Raw genomic sequence first — 18,314 nt, forward strand, 5'->3', positions numbered from 1 at the left:
GAGCAGTACCAAATAATTTAAATGAGATGTGGCAAAACTGGAGCAAAAATTAATCATCCTTTCTTTCAGAAAAGGTGCTTTGCAAGCTAATTAAGCATTCAAACTCTTTAAATGCATATTTGTAAAGATATTAACATGAATCTGCATTAAATTATTGTTCAACTCAATATAATTATTCAGTGAAAGTCTGAAGATCTCAATATATTAATTCTCTTATTGATTTGCACAATCAATTTGTATCAACATATATGCTAATAGTGGTGGGTCTTGTAGGGTTCATTGACTTTTATTAAGCACTTCCAATTTGCTAAGTGCTACATACATGATAAGAGACATTTGCTGTTTATTTTCAAGGTGCTTTTCTAAGACTGAATAATAAAGACAGCTTGTGCAGAGCTGGCACTGTGCCAGGTCTTAATAAGGCATCCACCCCTCTCCTCCTCCTTCCAGATGGGGAGGAAAGGGCACATCACAAAACCAAACCGCTTGGGGATGTGGGGATTGCGCAGGTGAGCCAGGGTGCGCCTCCCCCTGCACGCAGCTTCCTCAGCTGTCATTTCTTCTTCAGGAAAGTCATTTATTTGGGGCTGTGCAGTCATTTAGAGGACACCTCTCTGTGACTCACCTCTGGATGACTTTGCAAAAGAAAGGAACTCTGGAAATGATGCAGGCTGAATTTGGCCTCAGCCAAAACTGTGTGGCAGATGGCAGCTTTGGGAGGCAAGTGGTCAGGCTGTGCTCAGTTTGAATGGCAACCTGGATGGCAAGAAGAGCTGTGGACCTCTGAGGAATTTCCATTTCTTGCTCATGGTCACCTTCGTCCAATCTCCTACCAAGGGTTTTCCCTGAGTAGTGTCAGTTCATAGTTACCTTTCTTTCATCAGCTCCCAAAGGTTTAGCCATGCACTTTATACCTTCTTTCAAACTCTACCTTTACCTGAATTCAGTTCTTTCTTGTGTTACTGAAGGGTATCTCCCTCAGTGCTCAATCAGGCAATAAAATCTCCTCCTTCCTCCTACCATTCAAGAATAGGAGGTTTAGAGTTCAGCAGGTCATTGTTCAATTCCAAATTCTTCCTTTTTCTCAGTTTCTAAGAACTTGGACAAGTATTTAAACTCTTGCAGCCTGAATCTCTACCTCTGTAAGATGAAAATGATAATACCAATAACAACTATTTAACCTGTACCTATCCTCTTATGTTTTGCCCTTGGGATTAAAACATGGAGTATTGAGAGATTTCACTGACCTTAATTTATCTTTCAGATGATGGGAGATAAGCAATGTGTGGTCCCAGTCTATGCTGAGACGAAAACTTTAAGTATCATATAGATATGTTCCTACTAATCGGACCCATTTTCTTCACAGCCATTCTTATGTTTTGTTTTACTGTGTCATAGACATTCTCCAAATAATTGCAACCAAAATAGGAAGCTACCCCTCCAGAGTTTTTGAAGTACAGCTTTGTGCTTTGGATGGACAGGTCAGCCAGTTATCTCAGTTTCATAAATCAGTGGGACTGGAGAGAGTGGCACTAAGTTCTAGCAGATGGCCATAAAATACTACAGACAGCAAAGATTCAGGAAAAGGAACAAATACTTGTGACAACAAGACAAAAGTTAAGAAAACGTGTGTTCATGAAAAGCTATTCTACTTTGAGGAAATCCAATGCCATTCAGATTGAGTATTACATAACACATATGATTTATGGCTCCTCTAGATGTTTGGCGAACCTAGTTAAATTACACTAGCACATTTATCTGCACTTACTGAGAAGTTGAATCTGTATCTGAAATGTCTGTCATTTCCCTGCACCAACTCCAATCGTGGATGCTAGCTACCATCCTCAGGCTACAAAGATGTCCTTAGAAGCTAGTGATAGCTCCAGACTGGGAGTGCTTTCAAGAAGGCCAGTGTACTCAGCTTTCCCTTTTTATTTCCCTTCTGTTGATTTTTACAGGGAGGTAGTGGGTGGTTATGGGTCCTTTATGTGTTCCTCAACCCAATTAGAGTTGAGGGCATTTATAGAAAATAGAAAGCAAATCAGAACAAGCTGCATGAACAAGTAATTTCTGGGAAAATTTCAGGTCTACATTTGATCCAATTATAATTTGAAGTCATATTCTCCCACACAGGGTTGAAATTTATAAACTCTGTTATTCCTTTGAAGGTAGGAATCTGGGCTTGTAGGATCCAGGGGTGGGCTTCATAATATAATAAAAGTTCCCAGGAGTGTTTACATAAGCAAATATGAAGTAGCATCACCAGGAAATACTAACAAAATAACCTACTTCCCTCATTTCCCTTTAGGCCACTGACTGACTCACCTCTACCATGTGGAGGGTAGGCCAGGGCAGGTTGGTCAGGAGCCTTTGTATTCTCGCTGGTGAAAGACTCTTCCACATGTCTGAGTGGCTGAGCAGTTATTAGATATTCAGACGGATCATTATCCATCTCACTGCTTAGATTGTGTAGCTAGAGGCAAAACTTCTGAGCAGTTTCCTCTTTGCAGTTTTCTCAACCTTACTGAGGCTTTCGCATCAAAATGCAAACTGCAGAAAATCAAACAGAGCAGGATTTACATGTTGTGGAATCAAGACTCTGTGCTCCTGTTTTATTTACTTCACTCAAAGGACTTTGACGAGGAATGTTTTGATGACTATCTCTCTGAGCAGTTGGAGCAGTGGTATAAATGATTGTTCTACAGCTTTAAAGGAAATTCTGTCATACCAACTCACACATTCCTTCTACCCAGCTCTAATTACATAAATTGTTATATAAACAGACGTCTGTTACACCAAAGTCTACTTCACTTGGGAACTCAAATTTTTCTGAGTTCATATGCCAATAGGCTAAAAGAAACATCTTTTAATGTTACCAAGGAACATTTTCTGCCATCAGGATGTGAACTGAAAGGTAGTCATCAATCAGGCTCCTTTGCCTTCATGTTCCAAGGAATAGAGAGAAAAAACCCAGAAGAGAAATCATGCCACAGCCTCAGCTAAATGCTTAACAGAACTCTCTATCTTGCTTAAATTAATTTCTTTCCCCAGTGTACACACTCTGTCAATGTCTCCTCTTTAATTGTGACAATGTCAATAAAAGGTTTTCCTCTGTAGTTTTATTTGATCTTCATAAGACAGTCATGAAGTAGGTAAGGGAGAAACTGTGGTCTTCCTTTAGAAAAAGACTCATGTCAAAGCCACTAAGTGAACAATAATTCATTCATTCACACATGCTTGCATGAAGCAGATATTTCAGATTGCCTACTATGTGCCAGACACTGTGTTTCTTCATCTATATAATGTAACAAAAAACAGGCCTGGATATTGCATTTTAAAAATCTTATAATCTAGTTGGGCAGCAAACACTAATAAATTAATAATGACTTGATGGTTACAAACCATGATGATTATAATTTGAAAACGTAAGAATTATAAGAGTATACAGCAAAGTTCTAGAAGGATCCTTGCAGGAAATGAACTTGGGATAAGTCTGAATAACACATATCACTTTTCTAGGGTAGAGCTGGTAAAAGGAATACATGAGCTGGAGGAAGTATGTTATGTTTGGTGATCCTAAAAAAGACCAGCTTGACAGGAACTCAGGAAAGAGGGATACAGTGAGATGAGAAATGAGACAGAGACAAAGATAAGATTGAGAAAAGCTTCATCCCCTGCCCCTCCTTTCTAAGAGCAATGTGAGAATTTATTTTATTTGAAAAAGACACACAATCAGATTTATACTTTTAAAAAATAAGTTACTATCATGTCAATGATCAGCAGGATGAATCAGTATGTGGAAGAGACCAAGTTACCTGACATTCTGCAGTTTTCTTTTTTTTAAGATTTATTTATTTATGCATACAAGAGCTGGGGTATAGGCCAGAGGCGCTGGGGGTGAGAGGATTCACCAGAAACAGAGTGGGGAGCAGAACAGGCAAATCCACTGAAATATACTGCTGAGGGGAGCAGTGGGTGAGGCAGGAGAGGTCTGCTGCGCTATGTGGGTCAGCTCCCTGGCCGGCCGAGGAATCAAACTTGTGCTGCAGTGGCTGTCGATAGTTTGATAGCGCTGTCTTTAATACCTGTGCCACCAGGGAGGCCCTGCAGTCAGTTTTCTATGGCTGTAAGACTGCAGTATGAGCTGGGTCTTGGTAGTGGGAGTAAAGAGAAATTGTCAATTTAAAGATATTTAGAAGATAACACTTGGAAATGAGTATCCTGCATCTCATTTTGAGTATCTAGGAAGATTCCTCTGTGGGATACACCCCTACACAGACTGCTAGAGCTGGCAGTCTTTAACTTTACCTCTGGGGCAACCTGTTTATGATGATGTGTTTGGAACCCCAGCCACTGATTGCAGTTGCTGCCCTGGTCCACATGTTAGTAGAGGTTTAGAGACTCTGAGCCCACAAGTATGAAATATTTCAGATTCTTGGCCCCAAACCAGGGAACTCTTATTCATCTCCTATCATTTTCTCTAATCTCAGGGGTAGAAACATCCCTTTAGTTGTTCAAGGTTAACCTTGATTTCTGTGCTCTGATCCTATCTCTCTTCATTGTTCTATGACCTACACCCTTCTCCTTGCATAATTTCAACCTTTGCTATACATGAGTTCACCTCAGCCCACCTCTTTCTTAGCAGTTTATCATTCACTTACTTGCTTTATGTCCCCTGGCTGCTCTATCTCCAACTTCCTGCCATACTTCCTCCCTTTGGCCACACTTCTGTACTTCCTGTCCACACTTCCTGGACTCTCCTACCTTACAACTCACTTCCACTCAATTACTACCACATTACTAATGAAACATGGGTCCCAAATCTGTTTCATAATCATCAGAATGTTCTTTAGAATAATCTCTCCACAGTTGATATTACTCATTTCTTCCTTTGAAGCTCCCTTTTTTTGTTTCCCAGGACGTTACTCTTTCCTGGGTTTTTTTGCTTCTCTCTTGTCATACACCCTCAGGCTTCTCATTTATTATTATTATTATTATAACATGACAACTAACTTGAGGTCACATCCCAGGCAAACATCTTGCTCCTTCTGTACTGAGTGCTGGGAACCCCATTGCTCCACTGGTTTTGATTCCCAAGTTAATACCTTCAAAGGCACGTCTAACCTACACCTCACTCTTCAAGGCCAGTATTTGTATTGTTTTTGATTTTTTTTTTACTATTGTGAATCACTCACCTATAATTAAATACCAAAAAAAAAAAAAGGGCAAACAATAAAAATAAAAGCCAAAAGCTCATATTATATAGTTAAATAATAAACTATTAATATATGAAGTTGACAGTCTTCATTTTTTTCCCCACTGGGTATATTCATGCAGAATATAGACAACCAACTCTTGGGAATATTGTAAAGAGAACCCAAACATTAATTTGGAGTTAAATAAAGGTTTCTTTTACTTCTCATACAACCTAAGATTGAGTGATTCAAATAATGTTAACATGGATATGGAAAATACATTTTGTATTCACATATCTAGTTGATTAAATCCAGAACAATCCTATCATTTAAGTATTATAACAATAATTTTTGTACAAATACAAAGAATCAGATAATTTGTCTATAATCACATAGCAGAATGTAAAAGTGTCAGAACCAGGATTTGAAGAATTTTTTTCTGATTCCAAAGCTCATTCTTATGATAACAGATAATTCTTTCATGTATATAAATATTATTTCTTCAACAAGATTGTCCTTGTTTTGAGAATGATGAACATAGGCATTTATTATTTTATTTCCCCTAAACACTTAGTCATTCAATACTAGGTGAAGAGGTATATCTAGTTTTCATGGCAACTGAAGCTTATAAAAGTTTTAGAAAAATATATAAAATTATGAAAATGCCTTCAGAAACTTTGGTAGAAGTCAATACATTTTGGGAACCCTGAAATTTAAGTTGCATTAATCTCTGGTTAAATCCTATTGCAGGTTTAAGCTTTTGTTACCTAATACAGTCATTTGTATCCTAAGTAATTACAGAGCACAGCAGAAAAACCCATTTACTGGTCACAATTATTCTAACCATTTTCAGAAACCATGTTTCTGAACACTGATGTTATACTTCAATACTTTAGATGAGTTCCAAAGAAACTGACCTATTCCTCTGAAAGCTGAAGTAGTATGTGAAATGGTAGGTGACATAATAAATTTATTTTTTATACTTTCATTATAAGAGATAGACTTTTCATTAGAAGATATGTTATTAGTGCAATCTCTTGCCTCTATCCATCTTGGACAGTCTTTGAGATACCTAAGCAGAACTGTTAAGATAATTTCTACAAGGCAGTCTCTAATGAGTAGAGGTCATTCCTAGGTGCGTGAGATACAGTTGAAATAGACTAGTGTTGAGAGGTTTGAGTGCAGGGTTAGCTGCAAAGCTGTATACAAGGTACAATTAGGCCCAAGACAAATAAGTTATCAAGAAGCTAGTATTTTCAGGACCCTGGTGTGGAAATATGTGCTCAGGCACCCTTGTTAGCCATTACAGCTTATCTGTGATATATATGGAATTTCTCACTTTTCTCTGGATTCCTGGCCCAAATTTACCTCAAAACACAGCAAGAAATTTTATGCCTGTATGAGTCACTTTAAAAGTATGTGGTCCTTTTTTTGTCATAACTTTTAGGTAAGAGAAAGAGTAAAATATAATCACCAGTTATATTCAGTCTTCAGGGAGTTGGTCAATTGATATTTCTCTCACTTTCTTCAATGCCAAACTCAAAAATGGGAGGTGAAAAAGAAAAAACCCTTAAGTTTCCATTCTTATTTATTTATTTTTTAAAAAGATTTATTTATTTATTTATACAAGCACTGGGTACAGTCAGAAGCACAGGAGGGTGAGAGAATTCACCAGAGCCAGAGCGGAGAGCAGAACAGGCAGACTGACGAAGTACACTGCTGAGGGGAGCAGTGGGCGGCAGGAGAGCTATGTGCGCCTCCATTCTTATTTTAAGAGGGAGCTATCTGTCTTTGTTCAATGAGGGTGAAGAAACATTCAGTTGTAGCTGGTGGAAGCTTGAGTGAGCTCCACGTATGCATTGAGAACCTACTAATGCTAGGTGTGGACTACCTAGATGCTTGACTTAGCTGCTGCAGCAAGGGTGCCCACTGGATAGTAGGTTTAACTAGATTGTCTGCAAGGCCACTTTCAATTTTAGGAGATGGGCTTAAATAATGACTATTCTGTGCAAAGAGACAAAATCTTTGGTTAAAAAGAAAAGGAAAAAAAAGATGAGTTTCTGTTTTCCATTTGTTCTAGTTGAGATAGACTGTTGTGCCAGTACTATACTAATACATAACAAAGACACTGATGAGGATTCTGTTAGGAAAGACGATAACAGATCTTAAAGCATGTGTGAAGACAAAACATAGTTTTATTCCTTATGGGCTTATGCATGCATTGCCAAGTCACCCATTCACACACTGTGCTTTTACACTAGCCCTTGAAGCTATTCTTTACGTCACAGCAAAATAATGAACGAGCAGCTATAACGTAAGTCATAATCAATGCAAGGAAATAAATACTATGGACAGTGATAAATGGAGGCCTGAGAGCTGACTGCAGATATTAATGCTCATCTAAAACAAAGCAATTCATGGAGCAAAATGGGTTCTTCTTGCGTTTTCTGTCATTTGGCTCTGGTAAATTTCTGCTTTCAATTTCTGCAAGTTGTTTCTTCTCATGAAGGCTTCTCTCCGAGTGCATGTGAGTTTTCATGATTATGTTTACTCATGGGCCAGAGTTTCTCATTTTGTCCAAGAAGAGATGATATGGATTACTTTTTGCATGAGCAGCAATTGCCTTATTTAAATAGGAAAAAAATGGAGGCTCTCTGTACTGGTATTGTGGATCAGGGTCACTTCTACTTTTAAACAGCCTTTATTTATTTTTTTATTTTTTTTTTAATTAATAAATTTTAATTTTATATTCCCCATACAATTGCAATCCCCCATTCTGACCCCAATCCCTCCCCTCCCGCCCCCGCCCCCCTAAAAGTGTCTCTGGTTCATAGTTTTTTGTTGATTTTGATTTTCACTTTCTTATAGTTATTCATTTTCCTGGTCCCTTATTTAAGTTTTCTAGATTCCTGCTATGAGTGAGACCATCCGGTATTTTTCTTTTTCTTTTTGGCTTATTTCGCTGAGCATGATCCCTTCCAGCGCCATCCATGTTGCAGCAAATTGCATGTGTTTATCTTTTTTGAATGCTGAGTAATATTCCATGGTATATATGTACCACATCTTCTTGATCCAGTCATCTATTTTTGGGCATTTGGGTTGTTTCCAAAGCTTAGCTATTGTAAACAGTGCTGCTATAAACATAGGGGTGCAGGTGTTCTTTGGAATTGATGTTTCTGTGTCCTTTGGGTAAATACCTAGGAGTGGAATTGCTGGATCATATGGAAGCTCTATGTTTAGTAGGTCCAGAAATCTCCACACAGCTTTCCACAGTGGTTGGACCAGTTTGCACTCCCACCAACAGTGCAGAAGAGTTCCTTTTTCTCCACACCCTCGCCAACATTTGTTGTTGCTAGTTTTTTTAATATGTGCCATTCTCACTGGTGTAAGATGGTATCTCATGGTAGTTTTGATTTGCATTTCCCTGATGACAAGTGATGTTGAACATTTTTTCATATGCCTGTTGGCCATTTGCATTTCCTCTTCAGAGAAGTTTCTTTTAAGCTCTTCTGCCCATTTTTTGACTGGATTATTTTCTTTGTTGTTGTTGAGTCTCATCAGCTCTTTGCAGATTTTTGTGATCAGTCCTTTATCATTAGTGTTGGGTGCAAAAATGTTCTCCCAGTTGGTGGGGTTTCTCTTTGTTTTTGTTATTGTCTCTTTTGCTGTGCAAAAGCTCTTTAATTTGATGTAGTCTCAGCTGTTAAACAGCCTTTATTGTGACTTGCACACTGTAATGAAAAGCAGAAAAGCAAAGACAGTGTACTCCATTTCAAAAATTGTCATTTATTTCAAGCATTAACAGTGATCATTCTATTCACCAGGTAGGACACATTAACTTCATTGCAGACTATTATATTCCCCAATATGATTTCTTTTTAGACCTCAGAGTTAAGGCTGGGGGAAATTGCTGAATGATATTCTGTTAAATAATAATAGCATTCATTATTATGATAATGACTGCAGTTAATAGTGCTGCTTGAAATCACCATTGGTCTGAAATTGTCATTTATGAATTTTGTACTCAGTTTTTCAGAAGAAAAGTATAAATGTATACTCAAACACAGAAATCCTGTCAATTAGGTGTTCATAGTTCCCCTTAAAAAATAGGATGGGGACCTCCCTGGTGGCACAGGGGTTAAGGCGCAGTACTATGAAGCTATCCGCAGCCACTGCAGCAGGATTTTGATCCCCGGCCAGGGAGGTGACCCACATGGCACAGCGGACCTCTCCTGTCTTGCCCTCTGCTCCCCTCAGCAGTGAATTTTCAGTAGATCTGCCTGTTCTGCTCCCCACTCTGACTCTGGTGCATCCTCTCACATACCCCCCACCCCGCGTCTCTGGCCTGCACCCCAGCTCTTGTACACATAAATAAATAAATCTTAAAAAAAAATAAGATGAGCAAAGTGCTTTCAGATTCTTAGTGTGTCTGTTATCGCAGGAGTAAAGCTTTTCTGGGGAGCTGGGCATGAAATGTGCTACTGGGCATTTGATGGCCTAGAGAATCCATGGTTTGGTCTTATTTATTTGTTCAAATATGTTTCCCTTGGTGTGATTACACTATCAATGGAGAAGATAAAATATCAGACTGAATCCAGTTTAGAGACTATCTGCATATATTTTCTGTTAGATAAAATAATGAATTTCAAGTTTTCATAATGCTGTATATCAAAATTATTTATATATATATAACAAATATATCCACATCATTTGATAGATGATGTTGCTGATATATGCTGTACAGCAATATCATTTGTATGTGTAACAAATTTTTCAAAAACTATTGGGAGACTTAATCTTTGACAGTTCCAAAGTCAAAATGCTGATACTTGAATTCTTTGAGTCCATATGAATTTAAGGAATTAGATAGGCCTAGAACACAAATACTTTTAACTTCTAGTAGAAGCAAATGTAAATTTTCTGATTCAGGTTCATTCAATATTGAAAACAAAAAAAGACCTATCACCGTAAGTATAGACATTTAAAACATAGTATGTGGATATTAAAAGCCAATAAAAGCTGACAATCTTGAAAAATTGAGATACAAAAATTCCACAAGTAATTTGCCAGAATTGACTCAAAACAAATGTTGAAATTGTCCTATATTGAATAGTTACTAGATAAAAATTTCCAACAACGATAAAATTATTTTGGCTTTTTTGTAGGTAAGGATTACCTTAAATCTTAACATCATGATTAGATGTTCTATGTATGGTGTTAATAGCACTTTGATATCAAGCTAGGCTCTTATCCTTCTGTCATTGCTCCAACAGACCCTTCACAAGTTAGCCTGCTAGTTCAGGGAGAAAGCAAGACATGTGAAAACAGATGAGACTCAACTTTTAGCTTGTAGTAAAGGATCCCTTGTGCCAATCTAGATTAGCTGACCACAGCCCACCCACGGACCCACAAATAAGTATGAATAACTGTTGTTTTAGCACACCACGAGTTGCTGTCATTTGTTATGCATCTTTATTTTTTCAATAGCTAACTTATTTATTGTAGGAAAAAAGCAATAAATGTTCAACAACTGCTCATGCAAGATATTAGTGAACTAGGAATAAGAGAGAATTTCCTTTTAGTGTAAAGTGTATCTCCAAAAAAACTATAATAAGTACTATGAAGGCTTGTATATTCATAATCTCTATGCACTGTCCATTTTTATTTCTTAGGACATTGCTAGATTGTCACTTATGAGAATTTACACATATGAACAATCATATTTATAACATTAATAACATTGCAACAATATAGAAACAGCTCAAATTGTCATAAATGAAAATAAATTGCTGAATATTTATACAATGGAATATTAAACAATAGTACACAGGACTGGGTTGCAATGTTAGCAACAACATAGATGAATTGTCCCCATATGCTACAGAAGAAAATGGCAAAATGTTTAAGGCTACATGTAACATGAATTCATTTGTATAAGCTTCAAAATACGAAAGCTCTTAAGTTGAATATAGTTTCACAGAAATTATGGTAATAATGTATATATCTGTTACATATATCTAAAATATTAATATGATATAAAAATACAATATGGAATTAAATATAACAAGTTTATGTCAGAAATAATTTCAGTTGGCAAGTCCATAAAAATTCATTAAAGATACCATATTTTAGCGTTGGTGGCTTTTATGAGGAATTTGTAATATGCAGTGATGGAAAGGATTTGAAATATTACAGATTATGCACAATTTTATATTTTGTGGGTATTTTTGCAGCTACAGGAAATATTCCCTGAATAAAATAGGGAAGAGGAAGCATTGGAGTAGCATGTCTTATTTATTTGTGAATAGTCATTATGTAATCAGGAAGAATATCAGTGTGTGTATTCCAATATTACTGTTAAAAGTTTTATAAAGACTAAATATAAAAAGGACACTATATACATCATTTGGGAAATAAAACTATGATTTTTATGTGATCATCTTCCTAGAAAATTCAAGGAAGTCAATCTATAAACTATTAATAAGGTGCTTGTATACAAAATTCAGTACACAATAACTTTCGATAAAGGGAAATAACAAATTAGATCACATCATAGAAAAACATCCTAATGACAAAGCAACAGAAACCAAAATTTCATGAGAACTAAGTCTAATAAGAGGTTTGAAAGACCCTGATGAAAAACAATATAACACTACCAAAAGGATATATAAACTACCTTAAATAAATGCAGGAGCACAGCATGTTTCTGGAAGAGAATATTTAACCTTTTAAAGATGTGAACTGTTTTCAAATTAATCTATAAATACAATGAAATTCTACATAAAATCCTAAAAGAACAATTTGCACAGCTTGACAGGTTTAGTTCAAAGTTTAACTGAAGGGAAAAACATAATAATAGCCAAGAATATGTTGGAAAAAGGACCAAAAGAGGCATTGTTTTCATCATATTAAAATACCTTGTGAAAAGCTATAGTAGCTAAAACTATGTAAGTGATTGTGGTTGTTCAGGAACAGATGGCTTCATTATGCAGATAGGAGAGTTCAAGACTAGATCCAACTACATAGGAAATTTAATGTGTGCCAAAGGCAATACTGGGTTACCTGCTGGGGAAATTGGTGGGGAAAGAATGGAGGTTTTAAGAAATAGTCATGGGCCGAGTAACTAACAATTTGGAAAAAAACAAGTTTGGCCCTACCTCACAAACCTTTTTTTTCAAATTTTCAAATATATCAACTAATAGAAATATAAACTTAAGAAAATAAAGTGAATATTCATTTATAATTTAGGGTCTTGAAGGGTTTCTTAAGAAAGACTCTAAAATCAGAAATTACAAAAAGAACGTTATAGTTATCTTTCCCTATATAAAATTTATGAACTTTTAAATGACAAAAGTCACAATAATTAAAAGACTAGTAAAAATCGTCTTTTCTAGGGCATTGTCATTTGCTCAAAAAGGCAAATGTAAGGATTTGAGCGCAAAGAACACCTGGGTTTTAAGATGCCAGTTGGCTCTGTATATGTGCTGGTGAGGGAGCAGGTAAGACGCCTTGTGGGAGCAGACTTCTGAGTTGAGCTCATTGACTGTCATTCCCACTGCACGACTCCACCAGACATCTGTGCGGTCATGGAGGAGTTGAAAGCCAAATTATATTTTAAGTTTTGAATAATGTTGATTATTTTTAACTAGTCACTGAAGATAGGTGTAAGATAAAATATTGCCTATAAAGATGCTCAGGGGTGAGAAAACTAGAAATAGCTAATCTTTTGAGAGTCCATAAAATTTAGAAATTTCTCCCTGTAAAAAATATTCCTATGTATAGAATTTTATATACCAGTTAAAATTTGTAAATTTCTCACTTGACTTCATGCAAAGAGGGAATGACATTTGTTGACCAGGGTCCAATCCCCACTCCCTTCACACCCTTCTAAACACCACACACTCCCGCATATATTTCCTTGGGTGGTTTCAAGTACTGTAAACAGCTTTGGCATGTTCTCTTTTCCCCTATTTGACATTCCTGAAATATTAAAATGTAAGACAAGAAGACTGGTGGCATAGTTTTATTAATAAATGGAAAGTTTATGAAGTAAAAAAACAACACACATTTGTTGGTATTTTAATATAGTTAATGTGTACTGAGTACACACCAGTTTCAAGCACTCTTTTGAGAGGAAATTGAGAAAAGCAGAAGTTAAAGATCTTGCTCATGTTCTCACAGCTGGTAAGAGGCAAAGCTGGGATTTGAACCCAGGCAGTCTGGCTCCTGACTATGTAATTTTGAGTACAGTGATTGATGGATGATTAAGTCCCAGAACCTTCATGCACCCACATCCTGGCGCGAAGGCAATGGAAGTTCTTTGTGGGTAGTTTGCTGTGCTTGAGTTTCTGTTTGTCCTTGAAAATGTCTCCCCTTCAAGGCCTCCCTGGTGGCGCAGAGGTTGAGCTCTGGATTGCAAAGCTGCCTGCAGCCTCTGCAGTGCAGGTTCAATCCCCGGCTGCTCCCCAGCCACCGGAGGAGGGTCCCACATGGCGCGCAGACCTCTCCTGCCACCTGCTGCTCCCCTCAGCAGTGTACTTCGGTCCTTCTGCCTGCTCTGCTCCCCGCTCTGGCTCTGGTGAATTCTCTCACCCTCCCGCGCTTCTGACTGTACCCAGTGCATGTATAAACAAAACAAACAAACAAACAAATAAAAAAATAAATAAAACATGCCTCTATTAAAAAAAAAGTCTCCCCTTCAAAAGCCCCTCTGAAATGCCTACCTCAATTACACACATGAACCTGATGTGTTTACTTGTACCCACCATTGCCCAAATGCAAAATTTTGCTGAGAAGTTAAAAAAAAAAGAATTTACTTTTGCTAGCACTTGTCATTATTTCTATGTTCTCTGTTTCAGAGAACTTATTATCTGACTTTTCTCCAAAAAGTTATTCCCAACTCCTCCAAGACCTTTTCCCTTCAGACAACTGACAGACCTTTTTCTTGTGACACCTCACAGTACATATGACACTGAATTTTCTGGTTCTTGCTCAATCATTAAGCTTTACTGTAAAGTTGCATGTGAAGGGATCTAATCCAGTGCGGAAGAGGTTGTGTCTGTCCCTTAATCCTGTCATCTGTATTTTGTTCATTGGTTTTCTTCTAGATTGCTGTGCTTTATTATACATATCTGTGGTTTTGCTTTTTAAAATCGCCCCCTGAATGCAAAAGCCTCCCTGCTGCCTTGTCCTCATAAGCTTTCTCCAGTCCTGAACTGCTGACTACAGCACATTCAACACCATGCAGAAGGGCACCACCCACATCAATCAGACTCAAGGACTAAGATTTCTGCACGAGAATGCACTCATTCATTGCCTATGGTTTTCACTCAACTTCTCAAGTTAGGTGGGATGTTTCTTTAGGAGCAGAAACATATTCTAGTCTTCTAAGTAGACTTACATCCCACATTAAGCACAGCTGATCAGGAAACAGGAATAGAATTTAAATGCATGCTCTCTTAGGTTGATGGATTGAGGGGGTTGGTGTTGCAATCAGAGCGTTTGATCATTTGATCATTGGTTAAAAGGCCACTGAATGGGGAATAAAAACTAATTACTAGTTTTACATTAATATTTCATGTTGGGTACTTAGTATGCGAAATCTGCACAAAGTTTGGGGATAATCTTTAAAGAAACTATTTGGATTCTTCAAAGTTAAAGCAATAAAACTGATTACTTTGGGGACTTGTTAAAGAAATACTCTTTCTCTTAGATGGTTATACATTTTTCATATTTCATTTATTTTTTTAAGATTTATTTGTGCATACAAGAACTGCGGTCTAGGTCAGAGGTTGGGGGCGGTGAGAGGATTCACCAGAGACAGAGTGGGGAACAGAACTGGTGAAATACACTGCTGAGGGGAGTAGCAGGAGAGACAGGAGAGATCTGCTACACCATGTGGGTAGCTCCCTGGCCAGCCAGGGATTGAACTGTGCTGCAGAGACTGTGGACAGCTTTATAGTGCTGTGCTTAACTCCTTGCACCACCAAAGAGTCCCATACACACATTTTTAAACTTGTTTTGTAGTTTTCCCTTAGGACCACATGAGCATATTCTAAAACCTCAATCAGGGAAGTAGCCTGGAGTCTATTGCCGTGGATGCTTCATGCTCATCTCCCCACCCATAACCAAACTCAAGGGTTCGCTCTCTGAGTAGGAGTCAGGATGAATAAAAGACTGTCAGGATGCAGCGCATGATGGAAGAGTATTTACTTCCTGTACAAGAAGGAAGTGAAACTAGTGTTTCTAAAGAAACTCTCATCCAGGGAGAGTGAAGTGGGCCTTGTGACCATGCTGGACAAGAAAATGTCATGGAAAGTTTAGAAACAACACTTGAAAATAAGAGACTTTGAAAAGCAATTAAAATGATAGAGGATTATGGTCTTCAAGCTTCTTCTTATAATAAACAAAATGCTTGGGATCAGCAGCCTGCATTTGGAGAATGGGATGTAGAGATAGCTTGTCACCTCCTGGGAACATCAAGGCAGGCCCCTGTTAATAGAAACAGGATGTTAATATGACAAGCAGAGTAGAGTAGAACTAAGGGCTGGACTGACACAGAAAGCAGAAGGTTAGGAAGAGAAGTTTCAACTGAGGAAACAATAAGGAGGAGAGTTGTAGAGACATCTTCCAGCCTCGAATCTCAGGAGCCCTTTATGTGCCTAATAATTATGAAAATCAAAGGCTAATTTATTTATGCCGTGATTTGTATTAACAGTACATTGGTGAAGGAAATTCTATGGGGACAACACTTGGGGGGGAAGCAAGCATAGTTTAAAAATGAACAATGATGTAAAAAAATATAAAATAAATAAATAATATTTACTACATTAAAAATTAAAATTCAGGAAAAAATTAAAATTCTTAATTCATGTATATTAACAATAATGATCCCAAAACCTTTTAATTTATTTTTGTGATAAATTTTCATTTTCTGAAATGAAATTTTAGTGAGAATAGTTACATTGGTTTACATTTTGAAAATCTATCCAGAATATACCTCAATTTGCATACCTGTTCCTGAATTCAATCTGTTGGAGTTTATTTTTATAAAGGATATGAATAAAATCTTGTCACGCAGAAACGTATACTTGCGAAAGGAAGGAATATTACAATAGACTTCAAATGACTGTGCATATTCCAAAATTCACCCTTGATACTACTCTAAAACTCAGAAATAGAAGTTCCTTAAAACTTCTATTTCTGTTTGCAGTGCAGAATCTGAAACCTTATTAATGATGTTACTTTAAAATCCATTGGTGTATTTTGTACTTAAAGTACATGCTTTGTCCTTACATGATTTTGTAATATTATCACTAATATTATCACTAATATTTGGAATTAGTACAGCAAGTAATATCTTTCCTATTGACACATTTCAGTATATAATATTCTAAAATCACATGTGATAAGCTCACCACTAATTTCATTAAAGAACTATTTCTGTATTGAGATATGTCAAGATAAAAGGGGCAGATACACATTTTCAAAAATTCTAAATTTTGCTTGAAAGCTTGGATTTTTTGTCACTGACAGTAAATACTGTCAGTTGTTTTTCTTAGTGTCAGGCTTACTTCACTGATTCTAGAAAATACCTGCCAAAATCCAGTGCTGAAGAGCCGTAGGCTGCCCCTCTGTTGTTCATTAAGGTTAAAAAAAAAAGGGGGGTATATCCTAAATATTTTAGCTCCCTGACAATATAACAGGAACAGAATTTACCAGAAATAAAAAAATGGGCAAATCATATAAAACAACAGTTTCAAAACTTTGGAACATGATGCCAGAGAGATAGAAAACAAATTCCTATTATTACTCTAGCCTACAATGTCATGAGATATTCCAGGTCATATTGCAGGGAGGGGGAACCAAGACAGATTCTGTCAGTTCCGTCCTCCCAGGAATAGTAAGTGGTTTTCTGTCCGGTGTGTGCATGTAGCAAAACTACCCAAGATCAGAATTTCCCAAAGAGAGAGAGAGAACAACTTTGAGCATTTTTTTTTTTTTTTTGTGGGACCCTCGCTGTTGGCCTGGGATTGAACTGGTGCTGCAGAGGTTGTGGGCAGCCTCAACTGCTGCACCACCAGGGGAGGCCCAACTTTGAGCATTCTTGGATGAATGTCTTGTTTTGGGATGTGTGTGTGTATGTGCGCGCACATGTGTTTGTGTACATGTACATTTCTGCTGGGTAAATGTAAATGCCTGGTAATGGTGCTGTGGCTTAATAGGGTGTATGTATCTTCCATTTTTGCTCCCACCAGTGATTCCAGTATTTCTATATTTTCTTTAATACTTGCGTTGTCTTTTATTTTCAGCCATTCTGATCCTGTATAACACTATCTCCTTCAGTTTTAATTTGCATTTTCCTGATTACTATGGAATCAAATTCCCTTATATATTTTCATTGACTTTGTTCATATACCCATTATGGTATAATTAATCATTAAAATAAACAAAACAAATTTCTTGTTTATTGCATTAATAAAGTTTCTTTTCTCCTTACAAATAATATATCCCAACATCAAAGTTTAGTGCAAATTTATCAGAGCTGCTTGACTGTCTTAGGAACAGTGCACTAAAATCTGAAATCTAGGGAAAACACTGTTTTGTAAGTAACTTTGGAAAATTTTCACTGATTGAAGTAGCTAGAAATACTTTACCAAGCTGAATAAGTCGGATCTGGTTTTAACTAGCCAATGGGTGATATTAGAATCTCAACTTGAACTGAATAGCAAGGCTTTCCCCTCTTGGGCTGATGGGGGAGCTTTCTATTCACAATTTTGATGTTAGACCAACTCACCTTACAAAGTGAGACACTTGGATAAACAGTGAAGATAGTATCACATGACACAGGCTTATTTTCTCCCAACAAAATTAGAACAAATTGACAGATCTCTGTCAACTTAGAAATAACTTTGCTATGTAAACAAAAATAAGACGACATTGAAGGGGGCATCTGGTTGTACCAAAATAGACAGCACATGGCCCAGTGAAAATTAGCTGTCAGGAAAGGGTTTGCTAATTATTTTTTCTATGGTGTTGTCATTACTGAAATACCTCTACCACCTGAAGCCTTATGCTTAATTTTTGTCAAATCACTTGATTTAATTTTTTTTTTAATGT

The sequence above is a fragment of the Talpa europaea genome (assembly GCF_964194135.1).
Source record: "Talpa europaea genome assembly, chromosome: 2".
NCBI classification, from domain to species: Eukaryota; Metazoa; Chordata; class Mammalia; order Eulipotyphla; family Talpidae; genus Talpa; species Talpa europaea.